Genomic DNA, 9,817 nt, shown 5'->3' on the forward strand with positions numbered 1-9,817 from the left:
CCGTCACACTCCCCCCTGTCTGTTACAGGTACCCCCATCACACTCCCACCTGTCTGGTACAGGTACCCCCATCACACTCCCCCCTGTCTGGTACAGGTACCCCCATCACACTCCCCCCTGTCTGGTACAGGTACCCCCATCACACTCCCCCCTGTCTGTTACAGGTACCCCCATCACACTCCCACCTGTCTGTTACAGGTACCCCCATCACACTCCCCCCTGTCTGGTACAGGTACCCCCATCACACTCCCCCCTGTCTGTTACAGGTACCCCCGTCACACTCCCCCCTGTGTGTTACAGGTACCCCCATCACACTCCCCCCTGTCTGTTACAGGTACCCCCATCACACTCCCCCCTGTCTGTTACAGGTACCCCCATCACACTCCCCCCTGTCTGTTACAGGTACCCCCGTCACACTCCCCCCTGTCTGTTACAGGTACCCCCGTCACACTCCCCCCTGTCTGGTACAGGTACCCCCGTCACACTCCCCCCTGTCTGTTACAGGTACCCCCGTCACACTGCCCCCTGTCTGTTACAGGTACCCCCGTCACACTCCCCCCTGTCTGTTACAGGTACCCCCATCACACTCTCCCCTGTCTGTTACAGGTACCCCCATCACACTCCCCCCTGTCTGTTACAGGTACCCCCATCACACTCCCCCCTGTCTGTTACAGGTACCCCCATCACACTCTCCCCTGTCTCCCTCTCTCCTGAGCTTTCCTCTCCTACTCAGCCTTCCTGCCCTGGCCTGTCTCCCCCTGTCTGTTACAGGTACCCCCATCACACTCCCCCCTGTCTGGTACAGGTACCCCCATCACACTCCCCCCTGTCTGGTACAGGTACCCCCATCACACTCCCCCCTGTCTGGTACAGGTACCCCCATCACACTCCCCCCTGTCTGGTACAGGTACCCCCATCACACTCCCCCCTGTCTGTTACAGGTACCCCCGTCACACTCCCCCCTGTCTGTTACAGGTACCCCCATCACACTCCCCCCTGTCTGGTAAAGGTACCCCCATCACACTCCCCCCTGTCTGGTACAGGTACCCCCATCACACTCCCCCCTGTCTGGTACAGGTACCCCCATCACACTCCCCCCTGTCTGGTACAGGTACCCCCATCACACTCCCCCCTGTCTGTTACAGGTACCCCCATCACACTCCCCCCTGTCTCCCTCTCTCCTGAGCTTTCCTCTCCTACTCAGCCTTCCTGCCCTGGCCTGTCTCCCCCTGTCTGTTACAGGTACCCCCGTCACACTCCCCCCTGTCTCCCTCTCTCCTGAGCTTTCCTCTCCTACTCAGCCTTCCTGCCTTGGCCTGTCTCCCCCTGTCTGGTACAGGTACCCCCATCACACTCCCCCCTGTCTCCCTCTCTCCTGAGCTTTCCTCTCCTACTCAGCCTTCCTGCCCTGGCCTGTCTCCCCCTGTCTGGTACAGGTACCCCCATCACACTCCCCCCTGTCTCCCTCTCTCCTGAGCTTTCCTCTCCTACTCAGCCTTCCTGCCCTGGCCTGTCTCCCCCTGTCTGGTACAGGTACCCCCGTCACACTCCCCCCTGTCTCCCTCTCTCCCGAGCTTTCCTCTCCTACTCAGCCTTCCTGCCCTGGCCTGTCTCCCCCTGTCTGGTACAGGTACCCCCGTCACACTCCCCCGTCTCCCTCTCTCCCGAGCTTTCCTCTCCTACTCAGCCTTCCTGCCCTGGCCTGTCTCCCCCTGTCTGGTACAGGTACCCCCATCACACTCCCCCCTGTCTCCCTCTCTCCCGAGCTTTCCTCTCCTACTCAGCCTTCCTGCCCTGGCCTGTCTCCCCCTGTCTGGTACAGGTACCCTCGTCACACTCCCCCCTGTCTCCCTCTCTCCCGAGCTTTCCTCTCCTACTCAGCCTTCCTGCCCTGGCCTGTCTCCCCCTGTCTGTTACAGGTACCCCCGTCACACTCCCCCCTGTCTCCCTCTCTCCCGAGCTTTCCTCTCCTACTCAGCCTTCCTGCCCTGGCCTGTCTCCCCCTGTCTGGTACAGGTACTCCCGTCACACTCCCCCCTGTCTCCCTCTCTCCCGAGCTTTCACTCGCCTCCAGCACACACATACATGCACACACCGTAGACATTGGACTGATCCAAATTTTATGTAGGCTAATTAACTTGTGACTCTTATGTGAGCTTTATTAAGAAATACTTTAATGAACTAGCATAGGCCTACGATCTATTTATTTAATCTCAGACTTTTATAGCCTACTGGACATTATTTTGTTGCCATTGTATTTTTTTGTGTGCTATTTGCTCCATGACTCCTGCGCTCTTTTTATATTTTTTAGGGGGTAGATCAGCTTTCATTTTGTGGATAGATTGTAGCTTCCATCGTTGTAATTGTCTGCATCATTTCCAATCCCTCATATATTTTTAGGGTAAATATATAGACTTCCGTTTCAAAGACAGGGGTCACGTAGAAATGTCCTTGTTTTTGAAAGAAAAGCACATTTTTTGAACATTAAAATAACATCAAATTGATCATAAATACAGTGTAGACATTGATAATGTTGTAAATGACTATTGTAGCTGGAAAGGGCAGATTTTTTATGGAATATCTACATAGGCGTACAGAGGCCCATTATCAGCAACCATCACTCCTGTGTTCCAATGGCACGTTGTGTTAGCTAATCCAAGTTTATCATTTTAAAAGGCTAATTGATCATTAGAAAACCCTTTAACAATTGTGTTACCACAGCTGAAAACTGTTGTTCTGATTAAAGAAGCAATAAAACTGTCCTTCTTTAGACTAGTTGAGTATCTGGAGCATCAGCATTTGTGGGTTCAATTACAAGCTCAAAATGGCCAGAAACAAAGACTTTCTTCTGAAAAGCGTCAGTCTATACTTGTTCTGAGAAATGAAGGCTATTCCATGCGAGAAATTGCAAGGAAACTGAAGATCTCGTACAGCGCTGTGTACTACTCCCTTCACAGAACAGCGCAAACTGGCACTAACCAGAATAGAAAGAGGAGTGGGAGGCCCCAGTACGCAACTGAGCAAGAGGACAAGTACATTAGAGTGTCTAGTTTAAGAAACAGACACCTCACAAGTCCTCAACTGGCAGCTTCATTAAATAGTACCCGCAAAACACCAGTCTCAACGTCAACAGTGAAGAGGCGACTCCGGGAGGCTGGCCTTCTAGGCAGAGTTGCAAAGAAAAAGCCATATCTCACAGTGGCCAATAAAAAGAAAAAGAAAAAGAACACAGACACAGGACAGAGGAAGATTGGAAAAAAAGTGTTATGGACAGACGAATCTAAGTTTGAGGTGTTCGGATTACAAAGAAGAACATTCGTGAGACGCAGAAAAAATTCAAAGATGCTGGATGTCAAGCATGGTGGAGGCAATGTGATGGTCTGGGGTGCTTTGGTGGTGGTAAAGTGGGAGATTTGTACAGGGTAAATGGGATGTTGCAGAAGGAAGGCTATCACTCCATTTTTGCAACGCCATGCCATACCCTTTGGATGTCGCTTAATCGGAGCCAATTTCCTCCTACAACAGGACAATGACCATGATGATAATTTAACACACCTGATTATACTTATTAGCTGCTCAACAAGACCTTAACTAGCTGAATCAGATATGCTAAATTAGGGTTGGACTGAAAACCCACAGGACGGTAGATCTCCAGGAAGAGGGTTGGACTGAAAACCCACAGGACGGTAGATCTCCAGGAAGACGGTTGGACTGAAAACCCACAGGACAGTAGATCTCCAGGAAGAGGGTTGGACTGAAAACCCACAGGACGGTAGATCTCCAGGCAGAGGGTTGGACTGAAAACCCACAGGACGGTAGATTACCAGGAAGAGGGTTGGACTGAAAACCCACAGGACGGTAGATCTCCAGGAAGAGGGTTGGACTAAAAACCCACAGGAAGGTAGATCTCCAGGAAGACGGTAGGACTGAAAACCCACAGGACAGTAGATCTCCAGGAAGAGGGTTGGAATGAAAACCCACAGGACGGTAGATCTCCAGGATGAGGGTTGGACTAAAAACCCACAGGACGGTAGATCTCCAGGAAGACGGTTGGACTGAAAACCCTCAGGACAGTAGATGTCCAGGAAGAGGGTTGGGCAGCCCTGGTGTAGACTCTTTCCTTTTTAAGGTTGCAGCTCCTATTATCGCTGAGCCTGCCTCTGCTCTCTGGGGAGTTTCCCAGTGCTTGGAAGGCAGCCACGGTGCATCATTTATTTCAAGTGGGAGTTCAAGCTGATCCTAACTGTTGTAGGTCAATTTCTATCTTGCCCTGTTATAAAAAATGTTGGAAAAACTTGACAATAATCAACTGACTGGCTTTCTTGATGTCTATAGTATTCTCTCTGGTATTCAATCTGGTTTCTGCTCAGGTTATGGATGTTTCTATGCAACCTTAAAGGTGCACCATGATGTCACCATTACACCTGATTCAAAGCAATGTTGTGCTGTTATTTTTATTGACTTGGCCAAAGCCATTGATATGGTAGACCATGCCATTCCTGTGGGTCTGCTAAGGATTCTTGGTGTCTCTGAATGTTTTTGGGGCATGGTTTGCTAACTACCTCATTCAAAGAGTGCAATGTGTAAAGTCAGAACATCTGCTGTCTCAGCCACTGCCTGTCACCAAGTGAGTACCCCAAGCCTCGATTCTAGGCCCCACAATCTTCTCAATTTACATCAACGACATAGCTCAGGCAGTAGGAAGCTCTCACCCATTTATATGCAGATAATAGTCTTATACTTAGCTGGCCCCTCCCCAGATTTTGTGTTAAACGCTCTACAACAAAGCTTTCTTAGTGTTCAACAAGTTTTCATCTGCCTTTAACCTTGGCCTGAACACCTCCAAAACAAAGATAACGTGGTTTGGTAAGAAGAATTGCCCCCACCGGTGTGAATACTACCTCTGAGGGTTTAGAGCTTGAGGTAGTCACCTCATACAAGTATTTGGGAGTATGGGTAGACGGTACACTGTCCTTCTCTCAGCACAAATAGTGCATTCGGGAAGTATTCAGACTCCTTGACTTTTTCCACATTTTGTTACGTTACAGCCTTGTTCTAAAATTGATAAAATACATTTTTGTCTTCATCGATCTACACACAATACCGCATAATGACAAATCAAAATGTGTTTTTAGACATGTTTGCAAATGTATTAAACTAACAAAAAAAAACAGAAATACCTTATTTACATAGGTATTCAGACCCTTTTCTAAGATACTTGAAATTGAGCTCAGGTGCATCCTGTTTCCATTGATCATCCTTGAGATGGTTCTACAACTTGATTGGAGTCCACCTGTGGTAAATTAAATTGATTGGACATGATTTGAAAAGGCAAACACCTGTCTATATAAGGTCAGTTGACAGTGGATGTCAGAGCAAAAACCAAGCCATGAGGTCCAAGGAACTGTCCGCAGAAATCCAAGACAGGATTGTGTCAAGGCACAGATCTGGGGAAGGTTACTAAAACAATTCTGAAGCATTGAAGGTTCCTAAGAACACGGTGGCCTCCATCAATCTTACATGGAAGAAGTTTAGAACCACGAAGACTCTCTGACCGCCAGGCCAAACTGAGCAATCAGGGGAGAAGGGCCTTGGTCAGGGAGGTGACCAAGAACCCAATGGTCACTCTGACAGAGCTCCAGAGTTCCTCTCTGGAGATGAGAGAACCTTCCAGAAGGACAACCATCTCTGCAGCACTCCACCAATCAAGCCTTTATGGTTGAGTGACCAGACGGAAGCCACTTCTCAGTAAAAGGCACATGACAGCCCACTTGGAGTTTGACAAAAAGCACCTAAACAACTCTTAGACCATGAGACACAAGATTCTCTGGTCTGATGAAACCAATATTGAACTCTATGGCCTGAATGCCAAGCGTCACGTCTGGAGGAAACCTGGCACCATCAGTAGGTGAAGCATGGTAATTGTAGCATCATGCTGTGAGGATGTTTTTCAGCGGCAGGGACTGGGAGACTAGTCAGGATTTAGGGAAAGATGAACGGAGCAAAGTACAGAGAGATCCTTAATGAAAACCAACAGGATAACGACCATAAGCACACAGACAAGACAACGCAGGAGTGGCTTCGGGTTCAACGCTCCCCATCCAACCTGACAGAGCTTGAGAGGATCTACAGAGAAGAATGGGAGAAACTCCCCAAATACAGGTGTGCCAGGCTTATAGCGTCATACCCAATAATACTCGAGGCTGACATCGCTGACAAAGGTGCTTCATCAAAGTACTGAGTAAATGGTCTGAATACTTATGTAAATGTGATATTTCAGTTTTTTGTTTTTAATACATTTGCAAAAATGTCTAAAAATCTGTTTTCCGAAAGCACTGTATCCAAGCTGCAGGTTAATGTTATCGCTAGACTTGGTTTCCTCAATCATAATCAATCCTCTCTCACCCAGCTGCCAAACTAACCCTGATTCAGATGACCATCCTACCCATGCTAGATTACAGACACATAATTTATAGATCAGCAGGTAAGGGTGCTCTCGAGCGACTAGATGTTCTTTACCATTCTGCAATCAGATTTGTCACCAAAGCGCCTTATAGGACACATCACTGCACTCTATACTCCTCTGTAAACTGGTCATCTCTGTATACCCGTCGCAAGACCCACTGGTTGATGCTTATTTATAAAACCCTCTTAGGTCTCACTCCACCCTATCTGAGATACCTACTGCAGCCCTCATCCTCCACATACAACACCCGGCCTGCCAGTCACATTCTGTTAAAGGTCCCCAAAGCACACACATCCCTGGGTCGCTCCTCTTTTCAGTTCACTGCGGCTAGCGACTGAAATGAGCCGCAAAAAAACACTCAAACTGGACAGTTTTATCTCCATCTCTTCATTCAAGACTCAATCATGGACACTCTTACTGACAGTTGTGACTGTTTCACGTGATGTAATGCTGCCTCTACCTTTTTGCACTTCGTGCTGTTGTCTGTGTCAACAATGTTTGTGCCATGTTTGTGCTGCTACCATGTTGTGCTGCTACCATGCTGTGTTGTCATGTTGTGCTGCTACCATGCTGTGTTGTCATGTTGTGCTGCTACCATGTTGTGTTGTCATGTTGTGCTGCTACCATGTTGTGCTGCTACCATGTTGTGCTGCTACCATGCTGTGTTGTCATGTTGTGCTGCTACCATGTTGTGTTGTCATGTTGTGCTGCTACCATGCTGTGTTGTCATGTTGTGCTGCTACCATGCTGTGTTGTCATGTTGTGCTGCTACCATGTTGTGTTGTCATGTTGTGCTGCTACCATGTTGTGCTGCTACCATGTTGTGTTGTCATGTTGTGTTGCTACTATGCTGTGTTGTCATGTTGTGTTGCTACTATGCTGTGTTGTCATGTTGTGCTGCTACCATGTTGTGTTGTCATGTTGTGTTGCTACCATGTTGTGTGGTCATGTTTGTTGCTACCATGTTGTGTTGCTACCATGTTGTGTTGTCATGTTGTGTTGCTACCATGTTGTGTTGTCATGTTGGGTTGTCATGCTGTGTTGTCAGGTTGTGTTGCTACCATGTTGTGTTGTTGTCTTAGATCTCTCTTTATGTAATGTTCCGGTGTCTCCTATTGTCTCCTACTTTGTTTTATCCCAGCCCCCGTCCCTGCAGGAGATCTTTTGCCTTCTTGGTAGGCCTACATTGTAAATACGAATTTGTTCTTGACTTACCTAGTTAAATAAAGGTTAAACCAAAATAAAAAGAGGAGCGATTCAGCTCAGTACCCAAGTTCGTGTGTGTGTGTGTGTGTGTGTGTGTGTGTGTGTGTGTGTGTGTGTGTGTGTGTGTGTGTGTGTGTGTGTGTGTGTGAGAAAGAGAGAGAGACCGGACTTTGAGTTGACGGACACTCTTGAGGTTCGTCAAAGAGCTTTGTCGGTGTTGCCAAATTTGTTCTTGCTGTTGGTACCTAAATAATACACTATGAATATTTTTTGAAATTGGTTAACCAGAGGTATCTTAATAATAAAAATGCTCCTGGGTACTCTGCTCCAACACATCTATACACAGATGGAAATTCCAAACATTACCCCCACCCTCTTCCTCTTCTCCATCCCAAAGTCAAAATACTGCCCATGCAAACCCCTCCCTTACGCCACAGCTATGATTAAACCAAGACAAGAGTGTGAGAAACGGAGAACTCCCATTTCTCCCTGCTTTTATCACCACCACAAACACCATCCATGTCTTTCCTTCTGTTTCCACGCCTGTATTTGCAGATGCATTGTTTTGTTTTAGATTTTTATTAATCTCCAACGGATGTTAGGCTACTTAAAAAAAACAGTATTCATTGTAGAACAATATCAAACGGGTGTACTGCTATGTGTGAATCTGCTATTGTTTACATTTTGTCTCTCTCTATATATATGCCTCACGCGCCGCTAACCGTAAGCTAAATGTGGGTCAGTCGGTGTACTGAACTCGAGCCAAATCCACACGCGCAAAACAGTCTAGGGTGAACGAGCTCAGCACGGTCAGAATTTAACGGCTTCCCCCATGACCACGGTTCCTAATGTAATCTACATTACTGTCTATAAACCTATTTTTTATTTTATTTTTATTTAACCTTTATTAAACTAGGTAAGTCAGTTAAGAAGAAATTCATATTTACAATTTATTCTATTATCAACTTAGCGTTTATAACGAGTCTCTTTCATCTTTAAACTACTCCACATAGCCGCTTCAACTGCGTAAAAATAGGATTCATGCACGATCTGCAACTGCATAACGGCACGCATCAAAAACACCCTGGCTCATATTGGTCCTCTGCCAGGCTAGAGCATCTCATCTCCCGCTCCTCACTGTGTGACAAGATGGAAGAGGATGAGGGAGGGAAACTAAAACACGGTAAAGCGGGATGACTTTGCACTTACCAAAATACAATTCCCGGTAACGTCAACAACGACACTTATATCCACGTCTTCCTTTGGCAGCTTTCAGCAGTCCGCAGTGGGCTCAGAACGGAGCTACTCTCTCACCGTTCCCTGCAGGTGGTCAGGGGGTGGACTGACCATTCGCTGGATGCTGGCCGGGAGAGGGAGAGGCATAGGCGGGGAGAGGAGGAGGCGGCGAAGCGGTGTTAGACTACAAAGCAATAGACTGGAGCGATGCACAACAACGGGAGGCAAGAGCGCTAGAGAGGCAGGCTAGGCAGCTCGCCCGGTCTGTAGCTAATACACACACACACACACACACACACACACACACACACACACACACACACACACACACACACACACACACACACACACACACACACACACACACACACACCGGCATCCAGGTTGAGAGGCTCACATGTAGAAAGAGCGCCATCTTTAGGCCTTGAGAGAAGCATCTCTTCCAGAACTACAAACAATGGATAGAAATAGGAAAAGTATTATTGTGTAAAATGCAGAAAGTTAAAGTGCACGATGTTAAAAGAGGAAATTAAAGAGGACTTGCCTAGTTAAATAAAGGTTAAATAAAAAATAAAAATAAATTATTCATTAATAGTACACTTGGGCCTTGGTTAAAACGTGGGATATAGTAAATGTAAAGGATCACACTTTAAATCAAGCTGATCATTCATGGAGATTGACCTACAATGATAACCTTGCACACATACACACACACACACAAAACTCCCGAGTCCCAACTCCAGTGGACCAATGTCGTTCAGTGCAGTGTTCCAGAATGTGTAGTATTAGGTTAGCAGTAGTTCACAGGGTCATGTTCTCGCTCATGGTCAACGTAGAGACATTTAATTGAGGTAGCTTTTTGATGATAGTTCTCTTTTTCTGTCTCTCTGTCTGTCTTTCTAACAGGTA

At 47.1% G+C, this 9,817-nt stretch overlaps 1 protein-coding gene across 1 annotated transcript in view; it reads right to left on the reverse strand.

Annotated features, from left to right (window-relative positions):
* LOC129858897 (catenin delta-2-like) overlaps positions 1-9,175 on the reverse strand; it is a 522,672-nt gene extending 513,497 nt beyond the window's left edge. The window contains exon 1 of the mRNA XM_055928130.1: positions 8,882-9,175. The gene's annotated coding sequence lies outside the window, so the exon portion shown is untranslated. The remainder of the gene's footprint in view (positions 1-8,881) is intronic.
* Between the last annotated feature and the right edge of the window lie 642 nt (positions 9,176-9,817).

This window comes from Salvelinus fontinalis, chromosome 7, assembly GCF_029448725.1.
Source record: "Salvelinus fontinalis isolate EN_2023a chromosome 7, ASM2944872v1, whole genome shotgun sequence".
In the NCBI taxonomy this organism is placed as follows: Eukaryota; Metazoa; Chordata; class Actinopteri; order Salmoniformes; family Salmonidae; genus Salvelinus; species Salvelinus fontinalis.